We start from the raw sequence: 25,239 nt of genomic DNA on the forward strand, positions 1-25,239 counted from the left end.
CAATTTATACGTTAAAATCCTAACTCAAAGGTGATGGTGTGAGTAGGAGGTGCCAATGAGACGTGCTTAAGTCATGAGGTCACAAGTGTACAAAACAAGCTCCGGGCACCCCCATCAGGTAAACATATAACCAGAAGTCTGCAACCAAAAAGAGGGGCCAAACCCACTCATGTGGTCCCCCTGATCTGATTTTTCAACCTCCAGACCTGTGAGCGATAAAATTCTTCTGTTTCTAAGCCATCTAGTGTATGATGTTTTGTTACAGCGGTCCAAACTGACCTAAGACAGTTAATTAAAAGAAAAAACAAACACGAAACTTTAAGACTGTTAAAAGGCCTCAGACCCCACTCATACACATGGAGGTCACAAACTTAATGACATACACTACACACAACAAAACACACAACAAAATACATGCATGAACACACACAACCACGTGTATCCATGCACACACTCATGCACACTTTATATGTGCACACACATATAAAGATACGTATACGAACACACACATAAACATCTATAAACACAGGCATCCATACGTACATGTACACAAACACAAAAGTATATCCACGCACACACACACAGATACACGGAAGTCTGTCTAGTTCTCGTTTCGACTGATGGTCTTTGGTTTTCTCTGGTGCTTCCTTTTCTCACGTATCATTTCCCATGGGTTTGTGCAAATTCAGATATTATCCTGAATAATTAAGAGTTTCACCGAGAACTTCCTGAAGTGACACAAATACCCAGGCTCCAAACCAGAGACAAGTGAAATTAGACTAGCTCCTGGACTGAATCCTCAAACAAAATATCTTCACAAACCACTACACTGCACCATATGGGGCACGAGAGGCCGGCAGGTCGCTCGGGCAGAATTCCAGTCTAACCAGTCTGGTGTGTGGCCCCTGCGGAACTTGCACAACAATCTCTTGATATTTACTTATGTCTAATATGTATATTTTTCTGAACGTTTAAATAAAACACTTTCTATTAATTTGTTCATAGATGTGAAATATTGTTCTTTTGATTTTTTTCTCCCTATCCATTTTAAACCTTGGAACATATAAAAAGGTGTACATCAGGCACTGATTTGGTCTTTTGATTAATACTCATCTTGCATGGGCAAAGCATACAATGTAGGTGATGGGGTTGTCATCTCCAACTTGTACAGGTTCCTCAACCAAACGCCATCCAGTAGCTGAGTAGCAGAGAAACAAAGGCATTAAATTATATTTTTTCTGCTAGTGATCTAGTCTCTTGGCATATATCCATGCACTGTTAACTTGCATTAGATATTATTTTAAGAATGGTACAAAAACAAAAACAAAAAAAAAATCAGAGAGTGAGCTGAGTGCAGGAGCAAAATAAAAAAATACAAGCATAGCTCTGAAATATGGTAAATTCTTTTGTATGTCTATGATTTTTCAACCTTTGAATACAATTATTATTTTCCATTTATCACTAAACTACTCCATGTGCTCTATAAAAATCATTCTGAAAATAAGACATGATTTGCTTTTTTTCCCCAGAAACTTGAAGGATACCTTACAGATAACAATAAGAAAGAGGCATTTTAGGGGTACCTGGGTGGCTCAGTGGGTTAAAGCCTTTGCCTTCAGCTTAGGTCATGATCTCAGGGTCCTGGGATCAAGCCCCACAACAGGCTGTCTTCTCAGCAGGGAGCCTGCTTCCCTCTTTGTTTCTGCCTGCCCCTCTGTCTACTTGTGATCTCTCTCTCTCTCTCAAATAATAATAATAAAAAAAAATCTAAAAAGAAGAAGGCATTTCAGCTGGCATTAGGAAAAGTTTTGATGTGAATGTATGTTTACAAATATGTATTATATATATAATTTATATTCAACATCACATATGTGTATATTTGCGTACATAGGTATCCAACATTATTAAGGCGGCTATTCCCTGCATCAAAAGCAAAGCTCTCTCTTGAGTCAATAGTCAGCATTTTGCAGCCCAATAGATACCAAGATTCAAAATGCATACCCCATACAACCTCAATTTGCTCTTATCTTCCCCCTGTGACTTAAGGGTACTTGGGCATTCTATGTCATAGTGACACTCACAGTTCTTCCCAGGCCTCGCTGTTTCGTTCTTCAACCTATTGCACTTTGGAAGTGACAAAAGCCACTTCCCGGGGAACTGTGAGACAGTCTCTCAGTAAAGAAGGTCTATTTCCCTGCCCCCCTCCTGTCCCAAATTCCATACTCATGACACAGAAGCACAGTTAGAGATGAAAAATATGGTTCATTATCTTGGTAGCGCAGAGAAAAATGTTATGGCTTTATTTAGCAGTTGCTTTTATGCTTTTAAAAACATGTTAATTTCATTTTTTATGTAATTGTGCATTAAATCATCTCAGACAATTGTGTGATTTGGAAATAAAAGTCCAACAAAATAAGTAAAAGCTATAATGCGGTTTTATCCTTACCGCTTTTTGCAGTCTGTTTTTATGTTTCTCAAGCATTAGTGTCTCCGCTCCTTCCTGGGAAGATTAATCTGGAGGCTCGTAGAGACTCTTGTCTTCCTGTCTTTAGTTCTGTTGGTGCTCTGAGATTTTCCCTGTGGTTTGTGCATCTACTACTCATGAATTATCAGACCCCAAAATGTTGGGACTTAGAAAGCCTCATGATCCTTTATTTGACATCCTAATAGGGCCACCAGGTGGATGAAGGCCTCAACCCTGAGGGAGAAATATTAGAGACCTAATTGCCCCAAGTAAAATTATGAATCCCAGGCTACAGACGACACTGTACTCACCACAATACTGGTGATGGATTTTTTGTTTTGACTAGGTTATAGGCAATGGAATATATGCAAGGTAATTCGGCATGTTTGGGAGATTTTTTTCTTTTACCTTAAAGAAAAGTCGGTCCATTTGACACACAGCATCTTCCATAGCTCCTACTTTAAACATTTTACGCAGGCGGAGGCATTCTGATGGAAGTTAATGATGGATTATGATTCTTGAATGTGGACTCTGTGTTATGAGGTGATCTAAGATTAATTTCATAAATGTTAATTTTTCTTCAAATCTTTCTCAATATATACAAACAATCAAACTCTTTCGTCTTTCCTTAGTGTGTTTTCACATAGATTATTGTTGTAAGGCATTTCACTTCCTTTAAGGCAGCATGCACTAGTGCTATGGTTGTTATAAAAAAGTACCACAGGCCAACAAGAGAAATTTACTGTCTTAGAGTTCTGGAGGTTAAAAGTCCAGGATCAAGGCACCACAGGGTTGGTTTGCTCTGAGGGCCCTGAGGGAAGGACCTTCCTGGCCTCTCTCCTTGGCTTGCAGATGGTCATCTTTTCCTGCTATGTTATCATGCCATCTCCTCTCTAGTATACTTCTGGGTCCAAATTTCCCTTTTTATAAGGACACTAGGCTTATGGAATTGAGATTCACTCAAATGGCCTCATTCTAACTTAATTACTTTTTTTTTTTTAAAGATTTTATTTATTTATTTGTCAGAGAGAGAAAGCAGAAGAGAGAGAGGGAGAGAGAGAGAACAAGTAGGGGGTTGGCAGACAGAGGGAGAATCAGATTCCCACTAAGCAGAGAGGCTGACACAGGGCTGTATCCCAGGACCCTGGGATGATGACCTGAGCTGAAGGCAGACACTTAACCAATTGAGCCACCCAGGCTCCCCTAACTTAATTATTTCTTAAAGGCTCTATCTCAAAATAAGGCCAATTATGAGACAATAAGGGTTAGGACTTCAGCATATGAATTTTAGGGAGACACATTTCCAACCATAACAGGATGTGAAAGAGTTTTTTGGTGTCGTTCACCCAGCTTAAAAATACAGCTTTCTAAAGACTGACATTCTGAAAAATCACTAAAGATTAGCTTTTCCTTTCACAATTCTAAACTGAATTTGATTGTGACCTAGGTAGGAGTATATATAAAACAAACGAGCAAAATCACTCTTAATTTACTTGCAGTGTATCCCTCAAGTCAGATATATGTATACGTATGTACACATGCTCTAACCCATGCAACCACCAAGTGTGTATATATAACCAGCACTGAAATTAACTTCCCCCTGAGGCTACTAGGAAATGTCAATCAAACAGCCAAACTTTCAGAGTTTGGTAATTTACCTGCCTGGGAGCTTTTGTATTCAATTTATGGTTAAATAAAACAGTCAACTTGGTAGCTAAGTTAGATTAACAAATTATAATAAACTTTTTTTTTGGCTTAAAAAAAGGTGAGCTAATATTCCTGATGTATACATTTCAGAGAGATTAAAGATTTTGAGAGATTATTTGTCTGTAACTATTTCAAGTTGAGCGGGAGAATAGGAAGGTGACCACAGGCCTGTTTGAATGAAACGGAAGTATGAAAGGAACTTGACTTAAAAACTAGTAGTGGTTGCTGACAATAAATAAAAAAATAAAAAATAAATAAAAAAACACAACTAGTGTGGCCCCCCTCTCTCTCGGCCTGCTTCTCTGCCTACTTGTGATCTATCTCTCTTAAATAAATAAATAAATAACATCTTAAAAAAATAAAATAAAAACTAGTAGTGGCTTTAACATTTCTTTTGTTAACATTTAATACTTTATTAGGAGGAACTGATGTCAGAAGCCAAGAGTAGCAGAGAAAAGCTGTGGGCCTCAAGTTTAAATGTCTTCCATTTGACCCATTTATACCCCTTTTCACTCTTTTAAACACACACACACACACACACACACACACAGCTGATTTAGCCAGCTCATCTGCAAAGCCCATTTATATGATTATTCAGCTGAGTCCACCATTGTTCCAGTAAAACCCTGTGGTTCCACTCTCCATTGGGGCTGGGGTCGGGGTTGGGGGATAGTGTTGGGGGTGGGGAGGGGAGGGGAGGGTAAGAGTGAAATTTCTGGAAGGCCACCAGAGTCTGATGACAGCCTTTAAATATTTATTACTATTGGTATATGCAGTTAGGTACTGGTGGGCTAAGTGTTTCACATATATTATCTAATTTAATCCTCACAACAATCTGGTAAATGTGTGGCAAAGGAGAATTCATAGAGATTCAGTGGCTGGGTAGAGATATAAATATACTAAGTGGCATTCCTGTGGCTTTGGAAAATTTGACAGTGTCAAAGTGGAAGAAGCTGAATTTAATGTAATACAAGATTTCCTTTCCAAAGTTAGGTATTTCTTGAGGAAAGGATATTCCTCAATGTAAGTAAGAGAAGAGGGCTGGATATTTTCATTTTATTACATTGTAGCTAATACTTCTTGAGATGCTACTGGTTGCCAGACACTGATCTAAACACTTTATGTATATTGCCTCGTTTAATTTAACTCTGAAGACAGTTATACTATGAGATAGATTCTACTGTTATCTCCAACTTTCAGAGCTTAGTAATTTTACTTAGGTCACACAGTTAGGATTTCAAGACCTGGGCTTAATCTGCAGCCTGTGTCATAACTACTATTTTACTATTGGGCTATATTAGGATAAAGTAAGCTTTGTTTGATTAAATAACAAATAGGTAGCTTGACTTAACCATAGGATGTGTTTATAAAAATTAGAATATGGTGTCCAAACTCCTTAACTGAAATATACATTAAATGAATGACAGTAGTATATAATTTAAAGAAATCTGGAAAAAAAATCTGAGGTTTGAGCAACTAAATTATTCATAGGTTATCATGGTATTAAAAAAGTGGAAAAAATCAAACCCCTCAAATCTTAATGATCCTATTAGAGGAGGACCAAGATTATGACACATCCATATGAATGAATAATATTAAATCATAAAAATAGCAGTTACAAAGATTTGCAAACAGCATGCGAAGCTACCCCTCATAAAGTTTTAAGTGAAATTAAATATTATTTTTAAAGTAAGTTTTTAAATATGTAGACGTATTTGAAAAAAAATATGGAAGGAAATATATTGTCATGTTAGCAGGGCTTATTCATTCCCAGATGGATAAATTTAAGGAAGTTTTTCCATTTATACTTTAAGGAGGTTTCCATTTACAGTTTGTAGCCTCTTTTCAAATTTTGTATCAATAGCACATATTACTTATGTAATCAGGGACAAATCATATTTATGAAAGATAATTCTAGGCAATGAAATATTTTCCATAACTAAAATAACCATCTCATAATTTAATGTGCATCCCATACTCAATAACAGAAGTCAGTAAACCTTTTCTGTAAAGGTCCAGATAGTACATATTTTAGACTCTCAAACCACACAGCACAATTGAGGATATTCTGCAAATACCAAACAAGAAAGAAAACAAACGTCCTTGGCATTTATGGACAAAATTCAAAATACAATACTAATACTCAAATATAATTTTTTTGGTAATATGCGTCTACTAATAAAAAGACTGAACTTACTTTTGAATGTGTGTGATAACATTTTGCTGAATTGGGGTTCAAAGTTAGCACTCCCTATCATCAAAGTTTATGGCTCATGTTCGTCTGTTAATGCTGATCTATAATGAGATTTTACATATTTCATCTTTGGAAATGGCTTTCTGCACAGATAGGTGACACATGTGGTACTTGAAACACTGTCGAGTTGTAAGTGCTTCGCTGCAATTTACAGTGCGCCAAGCAGCGAGGGCTGCATATGGTCTCTGTCTCAACTACAGAACTCTGCCTTTTGTAGCAGGAAAGCGGCCGCAGACAATATGCCAATGAAGGGGTATGGCTGTGTGCCAATAACACTTTATTTATGGGACATTAACATGAATTTCAAATAATTTCCACGTGTGACAAAATATGCCACTTTTGAATTTTAAATAATTAAAAAATGTAAAAAGTTAAAACATTTCATAACAAAGTCCTCTAAATGAGAAGACAAATCCATTTTTAGCTAACGGACCTTGCAATAATTGGTGGCAGGCTGTATTTGATTTGTGAGCTGAAGTTTGCTGATCCCTATTCTAGAAGCAGGCACGCCTCTCGTAAACTTCCCGTGACAACCGTCTCTGACAGCACTGAATATGTCAACATATTTTTTATAAAAAATTAAGATGCCTTTATGTAAAAATGATGTCTCTAGCCTCTTGATGAATGAATTCTTTTGTGGGTAAAGAAAGGACGCAACCAAGTAGAGAAAAATAACAAGGAGTCATTCCAAGGGAAAGGTCTATAGAATCAGAGAGAAAATCAAGGTTCTGATATCCAAACTTGGTATTATATTCACCAGACTGTTGGATATTTTCTTATGCAAATTCTGGGTTTTCAGAAACTGTGCTGAGCAAACCCATTATATTAGCCTTTTAAGAAATAACATCAAATATTTAGAATCTTAAACACAAAATAAAGCTACCAGGCTAGACAAATTCCATTTCCCTATTTTATGTTCATAAATTGTTTTTTCCCCTGACCAGCTACTTGAGGCCTTAGCAGAACACAAGAAATGTTCTAAAAGATTAGTCAGAGTGTTAAGCAGGAAAATATCTGATGGAAGCTTAAAGAAGCTGAAAGTGGTTAAAATAAATTAACTACTTCTTTCAACCATATCTTTTGTTCAAAGTTCCCCAAAAAAGCAATGTATGAACTATCTACAACAGAATCATCAAAGTTCTTCATTAAAATACAGATTCCTGGGTCCCAGGTGTTTTCAAAAGAACTACATTTGGAGAATTAGAGCTTCAGAAGTTGTTTCAGGCAAATGCAATATGGTTTTCATTTACAAAGCATCACATTTCTAGATTTTCCTCTTTAGTAATTTTCATACATAATCTGTCTCTTTTACTCACCTCTTTGGGAGGTGTAAAGTTAAAAAAAAAAAAAAAGACAATACTTTGAGAAGGAATTTTGTGCCTAATAAAAAGGTGTACATCCTTATGAAAATTTTATAAGAAGCAATCAATGCTTATTTCAGAGAGCCATGTGTATGATGCATATCATGGATGTTTTCTAATCGGTGTTGCAGAGGGAAGGAAAGTGAACAGTCAATTAAGGTAGGTACCCAGAGAAAGCCTCAGGTTAGGATGGAAAATAAGACACAAGTGATGACTAGAGTAAGTGTTCCAAGTCAAGGCTTATCTACTAGAGTGGTCATTCAAAAGTACACAGCAGAGAAAGGAAAATTTGGAGCTAATTACAAAATGGGAACTTGCCTAATTAGTCCAGAAACTGTTCAAGACAACCACATTCCTTCAAGGGTAGTCTGAAATACTTGAACTACTTTTTAAAAATTCAGATTCCTGTAATCCTCTCAGACCTATTGACTCAGAATCTCTGAGGTATGTCCTGAAATGTATATTTTAAACCATCTGATCAGCCATGTATTAAAATGTGTTAAAATAGTCTACTCCTTGGGCACATGATTGCATTGTTCGTTTTGAGTTGTTAAAATCCTTTAATTTATTCATTCAACAAGCTGCTTGGAGAACTATATGGTCAAGGACACCATACACAATAAAAAAATGAACTTGCAATATTAGCCTTAACAAGTCCAAAGTCTAGTAAGGAAATGTAAATAAATTGGCTATCACAATTCAGAGTGATAGATGTGACATCAGTAAATTCAAGATGCTAAGAAAACTTTTAAAAGACTAAGACACAAAAAATGTTATTTTCAGGTAGGGTTCATTTTTTCTTTAGGATACTAAAATCTATTCTTTTAAGATGGGTTTTTCTAGGTAATGATGTTTTTAACCCAAATTATTTATTCATGACTGAAGTCTACCTACTTCGACTTCTCTCTGAAGTTGTCTCTCAAAAACAATCTATGAACCTCAAAATTTACCTCAAAATTATCTGGATACAGATGAGTCCGTTATTTGACTCTTATTTTGAAGGCTTAATCTAGCCTATATTTTTGCAATACTGTGAAGATAAAATAAAATAATGTCTATACAAAGGTTAGCACAGCACCTTGCTCATAGAAGCTGTTCAATGAACAATGGTGGCAACAATGAAAGAGAGGACAGGAGAGCCAGAAACTGAGGGATTTGAGGTTAGAGTGAAACAAACAAATCAACAATAACAATAACAACCAATTGGGAACTCATATAAGAAAAGTGAAAGAGGAAGGTAGAAAAAAAAAAGTAAAGGTTACTCCTAATATATTGAATAGCTTTACTTTTCTCATAATTAGATACAGGTTTGCTTCTACATTATGTAATACAGTAGCCATGCGATCCTCTCATTGACTGAACAGCCATCATTAGAATAAGACAAAATAGAGTAACCACAGAAAGGTTATTAGTATTTCATCTGAACTCTGTAAATGTCAAGCCATATAGGGCTGGTGGATGGTGATAGGAAACCCATTTTCAGTTATCACATGTTAATGAAGGGAAACAATGTGCTATCTACAAGGACAGGGAAAAACCCAGAATGAGCAAAGTCCAGAGTCTATGCAGTTTTCTACATTTCCAGCCTCATTAAAATATGCAGATCATATCATTAGGAGACTGTTTCCTGGCAGAGCCTTCTCCTAGAGTTCAGTTGCAGGCACACATTGGCAGTTGTTAGTACAATGATTTTACCCACAGCTATATTCTTCTATGTAAAAACAAACAAATAAAAAAGAAGACAAAGAAGCTGAAGCTGTTCTCACAAGCCATGTTTTCATTCAGAGAATTTTTTTTCAGAGGATGAGTCTGTATTAAAAAAAAAAAAAAAAGCCATTGATGCTTGGTTTTACCCAAAATATACAAGGACCTTATATTGCAGCTTTGTATTTTCCCTGTTTAATGGGATATATTTAATGGGATAACAGGCATGATATCTAGGTTTAGTTCAGCAAAATGATCAAGAGTAGTTACCGAATCGAACAAACAGTATTTCAAAGACGTCTCTGACCAACCTTCAATCTCAACCCAGACAAAAAGCATTCTAGGTGTTCATCTCAATTCCTTACTTCTTCCACATCTTTTATTTCTTCATTATTGCCTTGGTTCCTTCTTCTCTCCTTTGTTTCCTTACTGCCTTTCTTCACTGCTTCTTAACTTGTTTTCTTTTCTTTCTTTCCTCCCTCCCTCCCTCTTGTCCTTCTTCCTTTCCTCCTTTTCTTCCTTGCTCTCTTTCTCCTTCTTTCCTTCCTCTCTCCCTCCCTCCCTCCTGCCCTTCCTTACCATCTATCAACAACCATCTTATGTGTGGACAAGGCGGGATTTAAAAGAATCTTATCACAAGCCTAATAGAACCTCACAAATGGACACTTTTGACATGAATGCCCAGTGCAGGTAACCACTTTGAACAAAGTTCTCGACTGAATAGAAGTACAGAATGCTATTAAGGAGATGACTAGGTAACCAAAATTATTTTGTGGATATCAACATTTAAAAGTGTAATAATGTCAGAATACACATAAACAGTGGGTTTCAGCTATCATTATTATTATTATGAGGTATAAATACCATTTATTTAGTTTTTTCTGTCAGTGGTTTTCCCTGAGGTCAAACCTATTATCCTCATAATGTTTTCAAATTATTATCTTTTTCACTAATGGTGCAAAAGCATTGGAGGGTAAAACTCCTGGTGTCTTAGTATGAATCAAGGCAGTGGCACCAACACTGTGTTTTGCATCATCATCTACTTGCAGGGAAGAAATGCCAGTCTCACTGAAGATGAGATGGTAAAAATATTAATTCTATTAAGTTTACACCCTTCAATACATTTTGCAGTATTCTATGTACTAAAATGGCAAGGATACATGAAACATTTTCTGCTAAAACCAATAATAGTCTTAAGGGAAAACATTTGTGCAATTGTGTGATTTATGAGCTGAACTACTACTACTTTTTAATGTAACATTATTTTTACTTAAAATAACTACTGAAAGACAACCTATAATTTTTCAGATTTGCATATTCAATGGATATTCTCTCATTCTCCAGAAAAATGAATGAATTGACTTAGTCACTTCAAGGAAAACAACAGTAATAGTACTTACTGCTGATAAAATTCAAGCTTTCAAACAAAATTAGCATTGTGCAAAACTTGAATGCGCTACCACGAGCACAATAGCTTTCTAACACTTCAAACATATCGCTTTTTTCCTCATGAGATGGATGGTGATATTTACAAATGTGATTTTTGACATTTTTAAATGAAATGTGTCCATCTGTGAAGATCGGCACATCTCAGTGAACCACTGTTTTTCAAATGACCAAGGCATGGTGTCATAAGTTATTATATTAGAAAAGAGATCCATTCTGACTTTAAAAAAGGTCAATGGATTTTAATAGAGTAAAATAATTTATTAGTATGGCTTCAAAAAGATTCCATATGGTAAATAACTTTTAAGGAACTACCATTTGTTGGGTTTCTGTATAGACTAAGATAAGAATATCCATAATTAATTGAAAAAAAAACTAATAAAAAAAAGTCTCCATTTCCTATCTACGTGTCTGTGGGGACCAGATATTCTTCACTGGTTCAGCCAAAGCAATGAACACAGCTTTGTTAAGTCAAGATTAAAGATATTTAGAAAGAATAAAACAATGTCATTCTTCTCACTATATTGTGTGGAAAAATACTTAGTTTTCATGAAGTATGTTTCTATTAACATGTAATGGGTTTACTGTTGCCATTTTTTAGTTAATAAATGAATAAATAAATTTTAAACATTTCTCAGTCTTAGTTTTAAATCAGGAAATATTGGTAGATATAAGGTACATAAACGAAATATCCAGTGTAAAGGGCTTTTGTGATGACTAAATTTTTGAGTGATGCTGTTCTAGGCACAAACAATATTTTATGTATTTAGTTCTTTAACAGTCTAGATATTATTTAAGTTATATCATCTGCATTAAACATATGTCTAAACATACCTAAGTATAAGGTAAGTCACCACCAAAAGTAATACCACTTAGATAAGAGGTGTTGTGTGGATTCGTGCTCACAATTTTTAAGGTGTGCTCTATCAATTACATTACCTTTCACAACACAATATACCTGGGGAAGATACATTAGCCTGAAACATCTCAAACTATGCTAGGTTTTCAAACTTTTGAAGGTCTGCTAACTATACTGGAATCAGGTTTAAAAAAAGAGCAAAAATTTTAAAAGAATGTAGATTTTCCCAGAATTTATACAGCTTGCAAATAAGCATGACAACAAATTTTTTAAATATCTCATTTCAAAAACAATATAGCAGGGCACCTAGTTGCCTCAGTTGGTTAAGTGTCCAACTCTTGATTTCAGTTCAGGTCATGATCTCAGGGTCATGAGATCGAGCCCTGTGATGGGCTCTGCACGCAGCAGATTCAGCTTGAGAAGCTCTCTCTCCCTCTCCCTCTGCCCCTGCCCTCCATATGTGCATACACACTCTCTCTCAAATAAATAAATCATAAGAAAAGACAAAAAAAAACAATATAGTAGTCACTCACTGTGAAGATAAACATTTGCTTATCGAAGGAATGAAAAAACTGAGCTGTACTGGGTCTTATGGCTTGGAATAGAATTGACACTGCACATGAATTAATGAACTGCTATATTCCCAAACCTTCAGACTGAGGTGAAGGTGCAAGCTCTGAAAACCTACAATAGGTAACAAAGACACAGGTACTGAATATAAAATTGAAATTATCTCATGGATACGGTATTACAGTTTCAACAAATATACAGTACAATTGAAATTTTGCATAACTAAATTAATAAAGAATACAAATGAACATTTGACTATTTCATCTATGTCTCTTAACGTTTGCATGATACGCTTGGCCAAACACATTTTTAAAATTTCATTATTTGGCAAACAGGGCAGTCTTTTTCTTGAGATCAATTTATATCCAGGATACACAAGATTTCTAATCCTTTACAAATCTTTTGAAGGAAAAATAAATTTCCAGATGGGAATCTGAGAATCAGAGTGTTTGAGAACTGCACAGTTAGACAGCGTAAGTGGGATTGGAACCTAAGTCCACTGCAAAGCCAAGGATCTTTCCATATGGCGACGTTCATGAAGTATGTCCTATGGCCCAGGGACTGTTCTTACAGAACCTGGTCCACACCTCATTAAATTCTCACATGAACCCATGAGATGGGTAACACTTTGGCTCTACTTTCTAAATAAGAAAACCGATGCAAGCAAAGTCACAAGATCAGTAATTAGCAGTGAAGACATTTGAACCTACTCTGATTTCAGAGTCTATATCCTAAGGTTTTCCTTTGTACCACCTTCTAAAATCTGCTTGATCTCACTGCCATTACACAATCATTTCTATGAAACAAGTATCAGATGGGAACTTGTAAGTCCCTTTTTTCAAGGACCTAAGTATACACCTGTAAAAGTATAGTAGAAATGGCATTTTTCAATATTAAAAACTTAATGTTTAGCATGAGCTTTATTTGGTTCCTAGTTTACAAAAAAAACAACAACAACTTGATATTTAGCTAAAGTTAGGAAGACACCCTGAGGGAAAAAAGTTGTATGTTATTCAAAGTGCCAGGTCATGCCTGGGATGAAGAGATTCATTCCTCTCTACATAATAAACAACCAGTAAATACATATACACATATACTTTGACTTAGTTATCTTTTTTACTTAGTTATGTATGTGATGATGAGTGATTCTCTAAGTCCCAGAGATGATATATAAATAGATATCCTCACAACGATAAGTCTATGCAGGTACACAGCTTGAAAGCAATGATAAAAATAGTAAGGCCTTTTATGTTGGAGCGAGTACTACACAGAGGTGGGAAAATGGCAAATGTTAACACACCCATGACAGTGAGACCACCCAAGAACTGAAAAGCATTCAGTTTTTGGTTAATGTATTTGTTTTCCGTCTTTCAATTCCCACTCCAATTTGTTTATTGTCCAGTGGGGACTCAGAGAAGTTATTAAATTCCTCAAGGTCACACAGAAAGTCACGGCTGCTCTTGAGAAAGGGGCTTGTACATTCCTGAATCCCAGCTAGGTCCTCTGGCTTCCCGCACTGGATGGGTCCGTGCGGACTGAAAGCATGCTCTTAAGCAAATTCCAATTATGGTTTATTAACTGCACACGTAGCATTTATCTTCCAGTTTCTAAAAATAGCAGAACCAATTAAACTGTCTGTTTAGCACTTAAGGGTTTTTAACTTTTAATTTTTCTCCAGATAAAGCCTTTATAGAAAGATAAATGGAACATTACAGATATGAAGGGAAGGGAGGAAGCCATCACTTCCTGTCACTGCCACCATCTTCTTTGACCAGCCCTACAGGGCAATAACGGCAAGACCTTTTTTGCTCCTGAACTGATACTATAACATCCTCGGCCAAGCAAACCAGCCCATTTTAGACATGATGGATAGTAGTGAAAAATTTTTATTCAAGACAGCTGTTAATTTGAAATAAAAGCCCAACAAATTGTAATGTTCTGTCCACTGTCAAAACAAGATTAAACAATTGTGGCAAGAAAAATAGCAGGCTGGTAAAAGGAGGCTTCAGAACAGTATTTTACTTTACATTTAAAACACTATCGATAATTCCCAATCAGAGGTTAAAAAGAGAGAGAGAGAGAGAGAGAGACTGACTTAATTTGGTGAAAACTGTATAGGGAATTACTACTTCTGAGATGTTTCTCTTAAGCCTGTCTTTTACAACCATTCCATTAAAGAACTGTATGCCCAAAGGAGGAACACAGAGGGTTGGAACTGGAATTTCCACACCAGATGTCTTCAGGGAAAAAGAAAATGCAGGAATCATTAGCTCCAAAAGTTAAAGGGAAGATAGCGAAATAAGAGACATCAGTTCTCAATGTGGGGGGTTTACCATCAACTTCCAGAAACCATAAGAGATCTACAGAACAAAAGATGGGTGAGCAACCAGGGTCTTGGCTGCTTTGCTGGGGATGGAGTTGCATCTCAAGGAAGAGATTGTTTAAAAGTGAGGCTCAGACAAAGAAAAGAATTTTCTTGGTATCACACTGCTAGGACCCAATCCACAGCCTCTCGACACTTACTCTAGTTCTTTCTCCACTTTACCACAATGCTGGGAACCGGACGTTCCTTTTTTCCCCTCCTCTGCATTTTCAACATAAAACCTCTCTTGCCTTTTTCACCGTTGTAGGTACCAGACTCGCACGTCTATCACACATCCCTCCCCACCTGCCAAGGGCAGAAAAGCAACCTTATAGGCTGCATGCATACTGTATCGTTCACTACTCGGTTCTGTTGAATGTGTGTGGTAATTATTTGACACTTCGAAGAGGTGACAACCATCATGAAATAATAAAATTACAATTATCTTATCAAATTTAATATTCCATAGACATCAGAACTGAAAATTTCAAATCAAGAATGCCACTTCCCTGGAGCTGACTGAACTCACATTTCTACAGGAACGTACACTTTGCTACTTTCATTCTTAGTTTTGTTATTGTATTAATTCCTTCTTTCCCATCACCATGCTCTTCGTTTCTTTTACTCCTCTTTAGAAAAGTACTAAAGATCCACTCCTTCTTCACAAATGTTCAGAAAATTGCACTTAATGGGAAACGAGGCTGGCCCACACGCAAAGGGACAACAAACCATGACTGTACTTACAAGTCTAACTCTCATATACCCCGTTCTCCCTAAATGTGTATAACATAGCAAGGCAGAACTAATGCCGATATACAGAGGTCGACACCATGGAGAAGCAGTTTCTTCGTAATATGCACTACATGCTTTCTGGGTTAGGGAATCCACACCAAAGAAACCAGGTACATTTTTTTCTTTTTTTCTTCTTCTTCTTCTTTTTTTTTCTAGAAAACTAAGGCCCAGCAATTCTAAATAATTTGTTCTGAATCACTCAGTGTTCTAAGGATGCAGCAGAAAAAAGAACACAGCATCTTTGGCAATCAATCAGCTGCTCTTTCATTGAATTTATACAACCAAACTGCCAAACACTTTCCAGAAGGGTTTTCTTCAGTGGGGTTCCTTCAGTGAGCCTCTATAAATACTTTAAAAGAATTAATAGCTTCTGAATTTTATTATAGATTCCCTTTCTCCTCAATTGTGAATGGCTAAGCATCTTGTGTTGCTTCTATGTGCCTCCATGACAGGCAATGGGATATGTGATGACAGAATACCAAGACTGGGCTCTTTTCAGATTACGAAGTTACAACAACTCCTCAAAGTTCCCCTCCATGGAATACACCACCACTCTTAGGGCTATATTCTAACAGATTAGCTATAAAATACTACATTGCATTCTTTAGTCCTGCAGTTGGGGAGAAAAGAATTTAAGTTGCAAAACAAAATCAAAACCAAACCATATCAGTTGCTAATATATTTTGAAAGAGATATCCCTCCTCCCACCAGAAAAAGCGAAAGACAAGCTCTGTGAATATGGCTTTTAAGTTTTGAATGCATCATAGCATGGAATTTCAGATTCATTCTGGAATTTCAAATGGTCTACTGACATATTTGGAAGGACAATATTGATTGCATTGCAGCCATACAAAATAAGCAATTTGTCAATACAGATAAATATAATTTCTGTGCTTAATATCTGCTAACTTAATTTGTGTCTTGGTCATCATCTATTACTGCAAAACCTTCTATCACTGGCTTATTAAAGCTTTATTATGGTAGGGAATTTGAATGCCCATTTGGTTCTAGTTTATGCAGAAAGCTTTATATTAACCAATGACTGACACAGATAATCTTTCCTAGTGGATTGGGACTCCCTGGTCACTGTAATATTTTACTGTGTATATAACAGGACTTTAATGATTAAACTTGTAAAGGTCATTAATATAAACTGAGTCATTTCTAGAAAATATTACACGTGCATAGGCAGAAGTAGAAAGGAAGGTAAATTTATATACAAATATAAAATTGTAAGACTGTGGTGAAACAAAATGCACTGGCAGTTTTTAATTTTTTTAAATAGAAAACATTTTTTTGTTTAGGAGAATAAACATAAGATTCCAGTCACGAATGCTCCATACCAAGTTGTTATTCTATATTGCTTCTTCTGATAAACATACACAGCTAAAAAATCCTGATGTCATATTTTTGTTAAAACAGTTTTCAACTGCCAATAAAAATGATTATAACTAAAAATGTAAAGAGCTAAGAACGAATAAAACCTTAACTGGCAATCAGAAAAATAACCAAAGAGTGATTTGTTAATGGCTAATGACCCATTAAAACTAACATTTACATCATAAACCATGAATGTAGGCACTTTAAAAAATGTGACCCCAATTAAAAGGTTACACACAAAAACAAATATTCTAGAAAGTGCCAGCAAAGCCATGATTTACTGTAATAGACATTCAGAGTTGTGTCTAACATATTGCATTTAAGCTTCAAATTTAGAAAATTGATTTATAACATTAATCTTACTTGGGAAAATAACAAATGCTTATCATAATCAGACTATAATTAAAAAACAAATAGTCTTGCAAGTCTCTTTTTACTGTAGTTTACAAGATGCTATTTCTACATTGAAAAATATGTTTTTTAAGTAACCATCAAACATGTTTATTAAAACCTAATTACACAGACATAAAATGTTCATTTTGATGCAGTGTTAGGGCTAATCCCTAGTTTGATGATCTTCCTAACAATCTAACTTCAGTTTACACACACACACACACACACACACACACACACACTTATACTTTTTATCTGCTGTCGAGATTAAACACTCCTAGTAGAGTGTCAAATGGTATAATTTGATTAGGATAGTGTTTAAAGTTCCTATGCAAATCCAAAGGCACTTCTCATTTTTAATACAGGAAAACAGAAAGTCAGAATTAAAGTTATTGAATTATTTGTCATTTGGGAGGACAGAGATGTTTACAAGTGGCATCATTTGAATATGGCAAAGGCAGACTATTCAACTGAGTAACAGAAACGTTTCCTACTACGGAAGTGTCACCACCTTCAAGTACTATTTGCTTGCTCTTTCTGTTCATATGAAATGTTAAGACTGCTGAATTATTTGAGTACTACAAAGAAAAAGTTAGAATGCATATAGCACACACTCCATTCAAGAATCAGTGATTCAATGTTTAGGTTCCTTTAAATTGCCTAAGTGAGAAAGTATTATCAGAGCGGTACACACTTGTACTTGAGGACTGACTCCATCACAGGAAGAGAATTGTTACAAATTTTAGAAGACGTTAAACATAACTGTGCGGATAGTTTTCTGAGCTCTGCAGATTCTGGGTTTTCTATTTCCATAAATTATGAAAAAAATAATAATGATGCCCTCATAGGCAAACTATTCAAGCTATCAAAAATATATGTAAATATATTACAGAGAGCCTTCTTATTTAGATTTTCAATATAACATAGACAGTTTCTGAATACATGGAAGTTTCTTTTTCCTTCTTTCCCCCATTTGTAATATTTTAGAGATCACCTTACGTTTAGCTTCTGAATATAGCATGCATAGACATTCTAGTGTTGCAAGGTAGAATATTATTACTCCTGAAAATTCTGGAACTCTTAGAAGCCCTGTGGGAACTCAATGGTGAGCTATCATTCTAGAAAAATTCCTGTAGTGAAATGTGAATAGAATAAATGCTGGTTTATGGGTTTATATTTCTGATCAAGGTCCTAGTGAACACAGAAATATCCATAAATATCAGATTTGACCAAATATTTAATCAACTTTAAAGTAGATTTCTGGATGACACATTGTATGAAAATTGCCACCATACACATCAATCAAACAGGGCAGTAGAATAGCTCACCACATAAAATTTATTTCAGCTGATTCAGTATCTTGGTATTCTATAAAATATGATCTTATCTTCATTATAATTTCAGCATTATTTTTGCTTTAATGACTATGAAATGGAACAGATACTTTCTCCAGGGTTCATGAAGTTTAGGAGAGGACCTATTTAGAAAGGGGGGGAATTTTAAAAGTGATCTTTGAAGTCTCCCCTGAAAAGGCACAGTATCAAATTTCTCCCCCTCAAATAAGAATGGTGTATCTTATTGTCCTTTCTTTTCATACATTCTATTTTACCCACGGTGAGAATAAGCTTTAAGATTGTTACTGAACTCCCCGCTGAATCCAAAATTAGGATTTACTTTCTCAGAACTACCTAGGCACCCTCTGTTTCATTGCAAGCTTCCTGTCTCGATTAGAGTACATAGCATGTGGATAAAACTGGCAAAACGCCTTGAGTCCAAACTACTTTACTTGAGTCCCCATGCACCTGAGGCCTCCTTGTAGGTCAAGGGGGATGGGGATCCTCTGCTCAACTGAGAACCATTAGTGACACTTAACAAATAGAGTCAGAATTTGGCCAAAATGTGAATAAGTAATTTTATGATCCTGTAAGAGAAAGTTAACAATGCTTTTGAAGGATCACTTTCCATTAAAAACAGTATTTTTGGAAAATCGAAAGTCAACAATTTCATGTATGAAAATTTTCATACTTAGTTTTCTATTTTTACCTAACTGAAATAGTCAAAAATATATTTGTTTATATATTTGTGTATTTATTTATTAAAGATTTTATTTATTTATTAGAGAGGACAGAGGGAGAGAGCGAATGGGGGTAGGAGCAGAGGGAGAGGGAGACAATCTCTGGCAGACTCTGTGCTGAGCACACACCCCAACAAGGGGCTCGATCCTACGACCCTGAGATCAAGACCTGAGCTGAAATCAAGAGTTGGACACTCAGTCAACTGACTGAGCCACCCAGGTGCCCCAGGAATAGTAAAAATATGCTTAATTATTATTGGTAAATACATTCCCTGGAAGATGTCATCACAATGCAAGACATCAATGACTACTATAATTAGAATAAATGAGAGTTCTCAGAAACAGAAGTACACCAAAAATTTGTCACATTCCATTTATTAAGACACATGTAGGTTTTTGGACTCCACTGATTCAGTTTGATCTTTTTTATTGTGGGTATCAGACACTATGGAGCTATAAGTCTGGGTTTGGGTATAATGAGGAGTTGTTTCTCCAGAAACCAACTGAATTTGGAGCAGTGGGGCTGTGCTATGATGAAAACAGGTCGGAAGGAGGAATCTTGGGCCACACAAGAAGACTGTGGAAGGGGAGTGAAACATGGAGAAGGAGAGCAGTTGTCTCTGAACACTGAAATGTTAAACTACTGTAAAGTTGGGACTTTTCAGATCCAGTGGACCATGAAAAAGGAACCATATTGGTAAGATCCATCCTTATCTCTGTTTCAAGGATGTTTGATGGTCTTATAGTTGACAGAAGAGAGAATATAGCCAAATGGGAGGTCTAGATGTGAAATCAATCACATTAGACTTTTTCTTTCCTAGAGGAGATCACATTTAGATCAATATCATTAAGAACCAGAATCTTTACATAGTCATGAGCCCTGGACATTTGTGGACTTTGGATTAAGACAAATACTGATAAGCCCCAGCTTTGTAATTTAGTAGCTCTGTGACCTTGGGCAAGTTCCCTATCCCTGATGCCCTCACCTATCAATCAGAATAATAGCACTTTCGTGGGGTGGTTGTGAAGTTCAAGTAAAATCAAGCAGACTGTCGAGCAAGTGCGTCGTGCAAGATAGGAGCTCCATTCACTCATCTCCTTTCACTGTCTCTTCTCATTTAGCAACAGGACAGAAAGTGTGAAGGAGAAAATGTGAACTGTTGATTTTTTTAAAAATTTCAACAAAATGAGATAAATTCACCTTGAGTAAGTTCCCACACTAATTCCACAACTCAGCCCCATGAAAAGAGCCATGTAGAACACAGTTACATAAATCCCCACGTAAGCATTTACCAAACCAGAGGGCTGGCTATGTGTTAGCACCTATCATCTAACCTGCTTACAATGAATACCAGAGAGAAATTACACTCCTTATCAGCTGTACCTTAAGACCATCTAATAAGGCATGATTATCTAAACTAGAGAGATGTAGTCTATGTGGGGAGATGTGGGCTTTAAGATATTTCCCATGGTAACCATATCAATGTCACATGGCAAGTTTGAGACACTTTATTGGGAAAGTTATGGATCATAAGTTAGACTCAACTGTATGAACTATGCATGCTGATGATCTAAATTAAATTTGAATAGTTCAGCACATTTCCAGTAAATGCGTAGTTATATGCTTTTTTCAGAGAATTTACTTGGAGAGAAATGAGTCTCTTGCTAATACCAATAAAAAGGATTTGAAAGCTGAAATGGTATCCAATCTTTTCCTACAAGGGTGAATGACCATAATCTCCTATAAGTTAATACAGTCAGGCCTGTTGTGAAGGGACGGGGTCTGTCTTCAATTTTTGCAGAACAGGCTTGTAAATGATTTGGTCTCCTTTACTGCAGTGAGCATATTTATGGCTCTTCACCTTAACGTTATAATGAAAATGGGTTCAATTCAAAGTCTTCTATCAGTAATACCGGAGAACAGGAAACACTAAAAAAAAAAAAAAAAATACTTGATATTGTATTCATGAGACAGGCTCACATTGGTAATTCATCATTAAAGGATTTTACTTTTTGTCTCCCGTCTAACTGCTATGAAAACTGTGTATCCAGATAGATGATTAGATTGCAACAGATGTTAACTTCTTTATTACTCATCTATAGAAAGAGGATACATACTTGTCAAAGATAGGCTCTTCAGTAATATGAGGTTATAGATGGAATTAGGGTTTACCTGCTGAACACTCACTAATCCCTTGAGAGGAGGGACAAAAGAAAAGAAAACAATGCATATTCTCCCTCTGAAGCACTTTTTCTGCAGATAACTTGTATTTTTCCACATAGCTTGAATTCTTTATTCATTCCTGATAAGCAGCAAAACTCCCAAGAAAAAATATTCTATGTCAGCAATGAAACCACATACAGTGAAGATGAGAAATTGCCATTAAGTCCTCTAGAGCAGTTCTGACCCCTACTTCTCCAACAGTGAGCTGGAGTATCTCCCTGGAACTTTATGTACATCTTTATCATTCCTGTTTAAAATTTCAGGCGGATCCAAACCCAGAGCTTCAAGGCACCTGCCTATTCATTACCCACAGAGTAGACATTCTAGATTCACACTTTAAATGTTTCTCTTTTATGAAATACAAGTTCTTTAACCTTCGAATAATTGAGAAAGGAGCCAAATAATTAACACTCTTGAGAAATTGAAATGAAACCAATGTACCATGTATAAAATTAAATGTCTTTTAAAATCCAAAAATACTCATACACACATATGTTACTAAAAAGACGTTCACTTACTTTTGAGTTTGAAACAGCTACCCAGAGTAGACACTGTCCTCTGGGACAGTACTAGATGGTTATCAATGGGAAAAGATGATTCAGGGTGCAACAATAATTTTGGGGGAGAATGCTGGCTCTGTCACTTACCATAGGTATGATATGGGGCTGGTCTCTCTCAATCTCTCAGCTGTGTTTTCCTTATGTATAAAATGGGGATAAAAACAGCAGACGTATCTCACATAACTGGAACAAAGTTTAAATAAGATTATCATGTGAGGGCGCCAGGGTGGTTTATTAAGCGACTGACTTGATTTTGGCTCAGGTTATGATCTCCGAGTTGTGAGACTGAGTCCTGGATCAAGCATTGTGCTGGGCGTGGCACCCACTTAAGATTCTCTCTCTCCCTCTGTCCTCCCACCACCACACCCAGCTCCCTCACCTCCTGCTCGCATACGTGCGTGTGTGCATGTATGGGTGTGCTGGAGAGAGATTGAGAGAGAGAGAGAGAGATTATCGATGTGAAGGGCTTATCAAAGTGCCTAGAACATAGCACACGATCAGTGAATGTCAGTTGCTGTTATTACTAGGAGGCAGGAATGCATGGTTATTTTGCAGCTAGTGACAGTAAAACTGAGAAAGGGAAAACTACCATTGATTGTTTGGAGCTTCAGGATCCATGTCCTGTAGATATTGAACTAGAAAAGATGGTCTGTTCCTGTATGTTTTCTCTTGTCCATGAAAGAACAGCACGTTATAGTTCACACTCTTGGCCCTTTGGATCCAAAGGAACTCACTGCATTCATTATTTCAGTGCCCTGTGGACTGCATTAGTGTAAAGAAAGACCCAGGAAAGTGTATTTATGTGCGTGTGTGTGGGTGTGGGTGTATCTGTGAAAGTAGTCAGCCAATTAGCTCTGAAACTTGATTGTCCTATCTGTCTTTGGTGAAAAACTGCTACTTAGGGACTATGCATATTATTTCTATCACTAACTTACAACTATCTGCTTTTTACAGATTATGGATCACTCAAATCAGTTAAGCTTATTCTTTTCTCAAGTATAACGTAAAAGGACACCTGGGTGGCTCAGTGGGTTAAGTATCTGCCTTTGGCTCAGGTTATAATCCCAGGGTCCTGGGATTGAGTCCCACATCGGGCTCCCTGCTTGACAGGAGTCTACTTCTCCCTCTGCCTGCCCTCTCCCTGCGTGTGCCTCTCTCTCTCTCTCTCTCTCTGACAAATAAATAAAATCTTTAAAAAAAAGTATAATGTAAAACATATAGAATCAGTAGGCAAGGAGTATCTGAAATTACCAAGGAATATTAACTTTTAGGTAAAATAAAAAAAAAACTCATGAGTTAGAACCATATTACCAAAACTAGATAATCTATATTTTATAGTAGTGATGCATTTGCTCATGCTTTGTACCATATTTGTCCTATGTTTATTTCCCTGGCATAAAACCTTGGCTACTGATTGTCTCTATTTGGGACACAAGTAAGGCACGTGTGGTATAAGTGCCAAATGTATTTACAGTAAAATTTTTATTGCATGCCCATCTATGTTGATATGGTATCGAATAACCAGGGGTCAGGGCAAATATTAAATCTCCTATAGGCATTTGATAAAATATCTAGGAAAGGATGAGTTTGCTGGAGTGTAACAAACACACTGGTATCATGATATCACACCATCCTTCAGGGACAGTGCACTTCAGTAGGCATTTCTGAGAATCTTCAAAGTGTGTTGGGTGCACAGTTATGTGCTAAAGAAACTCCCAGAAGCAGGATGTCTCTTGAGGCCAGCTAGCCCATGGATCTCAAGAAAGGAAATATAATGTGGCTTCTATAAAGGAAAGAGGCCACGTCTCTCTTTTGTTCTCTCCCAAATGTGTGAAAAGCCCAATGTTATCTCTGAAGGGACTCCAAGTATCACGAAAGGGAAAGTAAAAGAAGAAAGACTTTCTGGTTTTCTATAAATCTTAATAGCTTTTTTTAAAGAAATACAACAATATATTTGGACTAAAAAAAATTTTATACCCTCCCCACTAAAATAATACAACAAAATACTAATAGGAATGCATAGTGCTTAATATAGTACCATGAACTTAAAGAATTTTCATGTTATGGTACCAAAACATTGCACTCAGTCTAGGCTTTCTTCCTACCAAAAGATGCACTGTGCTAACTTATCCATTGCTTATTTGTGGATCCCAACAGAAGCCGAGTTTACAATTTCACTTATTTGCGAGTGGATGAGCAATTGTAGTTTATTTTAATAGCATGAGTTGTACAAATCACACATTCCTGAAGTGATGGATTTGAAAAGCAAAAGGTATTAAAATAAAAGGAGTCCCATAAAAGCCCAGCCAGGAGGCAAACAAAACAGATTTTATCCAACTGAAATTCACTAGATTTTTTTTTTTTAAGCACATTTTTTGTTGGTGGTGTTGGTTTAAGGAAGCTGATGCGGTCTCTGCTAGTGTTTTACAGAGACATTTACTTTTAGTTATACAGCTGAAACTCTCCAGCCCAGTGAACTATGGCTGTATGTGGTGTATTTAGCAGAAGGGGGGGGGGATACTTTGCTATTAGTTCTAAAAATATCAGTGACATGTCAGGGTCATCATCTCTATGTTAAGAACTATGGAGAGTTAAGATAGAGATGAACTTATGCCTTTCACACCCAGCTTCTTCAGTGCAAATGAAATTTTAAAAGAATCTTTCACAGTTTTTAAGCTGAGTACGCATCTCAATTCAAAAATCTAAAAACAAGCACACGTCTAGCAAATGAGATCGTCGGACAAGGAGTGTGAGAAAGCTCACATCTGAACTCCAGATGGGGCATGGGAATGACTTTAAACTGACAGCATCCTATTAATCTCTATAATACACAACGTTATATGTTAAAGTTACTATAATAAGACATTGCAGAGATTATAATACATCATAGAACTTGGGTGGGGAGCTGGATTGAGTTGAGCTGCGAGTTGGGAATTCCAGGCTGGATCAGGCCCTTCTAGATTTGCCACTTGGGACCAATCACTCAACGTGCCTGGACTTTCATTTTCTCAACTGTGATATAAGAGGGGGGTGTATCTATTAGAACTCTTTCCAAATTGAAAATTCCACCCTTTAGAAATGGGAGTGAA

The 25,239-nt window shown here is 36.4% G+C and overlaps 1 protein-coding gene and 1 long non-coding RNA gene across 3 annotated transcripts in view; both read right to left on the minus strand.

Annotated features, from left to right (window-relative positions):
• The window catches only part of TENM2 (teneurin transmembrane protein 2), a 1,128,378-nt gene that overhangs the window by 746,689 nt on the left and 356,450 nt on the right, over window positions 1-25,239 (minus strand). The gene's annotated exons all lie outside the window — the stretch shown is intronic.
• Window positions 1,010-18,328, minus strand: LOC101683095. Its single transcript, XR_198361.2, has 3 exons — window positions 18,292-18,328; window positions 2,873-3,012; window positions 1,010-1,198 (listed from the first exon to the last, which is right to left on the minus strand). It is a non-coding gene; the product is annotated as an uncharacterized LOC101683095 (long non-coding RNA).

The sequence above is a fragment of the Mustela putorius genome, unplaced genomic scaffold (assembly GCF_011764305.1).
Source record: "Mustela putorius furo isolate JIRA1106 unplaced genomic scaffold, ASM1176430v1.1 tig00000145_pilon_pilon_pilon, whole genome shotgun sequence".
NCBI lineage: Eukaryota > Metazoa > Chordata > Mammalia > Carnivora > Mustelidae > Mustela > Mustela putorius.